This window comes from Mandrillus leucophaeus, unplaced genomic scaffold (assembly GCF_000951045.1).
Source record: "Mandrillus leucophaeus isolate KB7577 unplaced genomic scaffold, Mleu.le_1.0 Scaffold243, whole genome shotgun sequence".
In the NCBI taxonomy this organism is placed as follows: Eukaryota; Metazoa; Chordata; class Mammalia; order Primates; family Cercopithecidae; genus Mandrillus; species Mandrillus leucophaeus.
The window spans coordinates 2,459,810-2,462,712 of NW_012102510.1; the positions used below are offsets into that span (position 1 = coordinate 2,459,810).

At 40.4% G+C, this 2,903-nt stretch overlaps 1 protein-coding gene across 3 annotated transcripts in view; it reads left to right on the top strand.

The window, feature by feature from the left end:
* Nucleotides 1-2,903, top strand: part of RGN (regucalcin) — a 21,295-nt gene that overhangs the window by 6,832 nt on the left and 11,560 nt on the right. The window lies entirely within an intron of this gene.

The following is a 2,903-nucleotide window of genomic DNA, read 5'->3' on the forward strand; positions in this document are numbered from 1 at the left end:
AAAAAAGAAAGAAAGAGAAAGAAAGAAAGAAAGAAAAAGAAAGGAGAAAGAAAGAAAGAAAAAGAAAGTAAGAAAGTAAGTTAGTTCTCACTACCTCAAAAGTGTTATTTATAATGAATCTTGGGTTCTTCTTTTATTATTGCCTGAGTAACTTGTAGCACACACACACACACAAAATCCTATGATAAAATCTTCATTTGTATTTCCGTCTCTAGCAGAGACTAAAATCTGTATGGTATTTTGGTGGTTTAAGTGAGTTTTAAATACAGGGGTTTTGTTGTTGATGTTTAAATCAGAAATATTTTCAAATTTACAGAAAAAAATAAGAATAGTACAGGCCGGGCGTGGTGGCTCACGCCTGTAATCCCAGCACTTTGGGAAGGCCGAGGCGGGCAGATCATGAGGTCAGGAGATTCAGACCATCCTGGCTAACAAGGTGAAACCCTGTCTGTACTAAAAATAAAAAAATTAGCCAGGCGTGGTGGTGGGCACCTGTAGTCCCAGCTACTGGGGAGGCTGAGGCAGGAGAATGCCGTGCACCTGAGAGGCAGAGCTTGCAGTGAGCCGAGGTCACGCCATTGCACTCCGGCCTGGGCAATAGAGAGAGGCTCCATCTCAAAAAAAAAAGAATAGTACAAACAACACTTGTATACCTTTTACTCAGGTTCACCTATTGCTAACATTTTGTTCCATTTGCTTTATCATTCGCTGTCTGTATATATCTAAACATATTTATCTCTGGAGTCCTTTATTTAAAAAAAAAAAATAGAGATGAGATCTCACTCTGTTGCCCAGGCTGGTCTTGAACTCCTGAGCTCAAGTGATCCTCACACCTCATCCTCCCAAGTGCTGGGATTACAGGTGTGAGCCACTGCGCCCGGCCTATCTCCAGAATCATGTGAGAGTAGGTTGCATGTATATCCTATGTGCCTTTACCCCTAAAATGCTGCAGTGTGAATTTCCCAAGAAAGATGACATATTCTTACATGACCACAGTTAGAGTGATCAACTTAAAAAAGTTTAGCATTGATATAGTCATTTTATCTGATATACTATTTAAATCCCAGTTTTGTCAATTGTGCAAAAAGTGTTCTTTCTCACGTTTTTTCCCTCCAGCACAGGATACAGTCTAGGATCATGGATTGCATTTCCTTTTCATATCTCTTTGATCTTTTTTAAAACTGGAACATTTTCATGGCTTTTTTTGTTGTTGTTTTTTATAACATTGCCATTTTTGAAGAATACAGCCAGCCCTACCCAACTCCCCCCTTTTTTAACAGGGCATTCCTTATTTAGTATCTGTCTGGTGTTTGTGATCAAGTTGATGTTATACATTCCTGACGGGAATACTGCATAGATAATGTTCTGTTCTCAGGGTAACCCATCTGGAGGTACACGATGTCCATGTGTCCCCTCGTTGGTGATTTTGATCACCAGGTTAAGCCTCTGTCAGATTTCTCTACTGCATAACTATTTTTAATTGCAATTTATAAACAATTTGTGGGGGTTGTTATCTATTGCTGGATAACAAATTACGCTGAAACTTAGAGGCTTAAAATAAGAAATATTTATTATCTCAGATGGTTTCTGAAGGTCAAGAATCTGGGTGCAGCTTAGCTGGATGGATTCAGTTCAGGCTATCTCATAAGACTGCAGTCAAGCTTTCCGCAGGGGCTGCAGCCTCGGAAAAGGCTGGATTCTCTGAAGAGGCCTGAAGGATCCACTTCTAAGCTCATTCACATAGGGGTTGGCAGGAGGCTTCAGCTCCTTAGCTGGTGGGTCTCTCCATAGGGCTGCTCAGGACATGGATGCCCCTAGAACTAGTGATAAGAGGAGAGAGAGAGAGAGAGAGGAGAGAGAGAGAAAACGCATGCACCCAAGATCCAAGATGGAAGCTACAGTCTTTAGCCAATTGGAAGTGACATACCATCACTTCTGCCATATGCTATTTGGTCACACAGACAATGACAGAGGTAACTATCCAAGGGTGAGAATGCTGAAAGGTGGGAATCATTAGGCGCTATCTTGGAGGCTGGCTACAACATGGGGAGATACTCTAAGTCCACACAAATATCCTGGTCCTCATCGAAATTTCTCCCTTAAGTTTTGCATTCGTTGATGATTCTTTCTTGAACCAAAGTTTACTATGATGGTTGCAGAATGACTTATATGCAGGTTTAAAAGAATTTTATCTACCGTTTTAAATTAGATAATGCATTTCACATATATTTCTCATCATAATAACCTTCTAAGTTAGCCAAAGTTGATTCTCCATCTCTGCTATTCCCACCTTCCCACACTGCCGCCTCATATTGTTGGCCCTACTGTCCTGGCCCTGTGCATGTTCAACCTGGAAGGCAGGAGAGGTCAGAGCAGCTGATTGTAGACTGCTTCCCATCTTCCTGGGCTTTATACAACCACAGATATGGTCAGGGACAGGTTGAAAGATTAAAGATGAGGATCTGTTGGAAGCCCTTCTGCAGTAATTTCTGCAGGATAAAGATACGTGATTGGATATTTCGCCTCCTGGTGAAATTGATTTTCTTTCCCTCTTTTGAGTAGAAGTTGACAGTTCTGCGCTCGCTTCAGCAGCATATCTACTAAAATTGGAACAATACAGAGAAGATTAGCATGGCCCCTGCACAAGGATGACACGCAAATGCATGAAGAGCTCCATATTTTTTTTTAAAAGTTTACAGTTCTGAGGCACTTTGTGAGACAAAAATAAAGATGGCCTCCAAGGCCTGCATTCTTAGCATGGAGTCTCTGGGCCATCAAGAGACCTCTTAAAATTGTAGGTGTCATTGTGGGTGTAACTATTAGGTATTACTATAATATTCTATAGTACTAATACTAATACTATAATATTATACTTATAATAATATATATTATAAATATACTTT